Here is a 258-nt window from a genome sequence, read left to right on the forward strand (position 1 = left end):
AAATATGATATATTCTTTAAAAGATAAATATTTTTTTAGTAAAAAATGTAACATTTTTTATTTTTTTTTTTCAAAAAATACATATTCTTTGAAAATGTTGAGATAATTGTGTTTTACTATTTTTTTTCACATTGGGATATTAATAAATAATTTAGAAATATAATGTTATAATAAAAAATGTCACATCAACAAGATTTTACACTGGAACCCATGTGAACAATGACATAACATGTAAATATGGTAACTTGTATCATGTAA

The sequence above is a fragment of the Cynara cardunculus genome, assembly GCF_001531365.2.
Source record: "Cynara cardunculus var. scolymus isolate 2C chromosome LG 5, CcrdV1, whole genome shotgun sequence".
In the NCBI taxonomy this organism is placed as follows: Eukaryota; Viridiplantae; Streptophyta; class Magnoliopsida; order Asterales; family Asteraceae; genus Cynara; species Cynara cardunculus.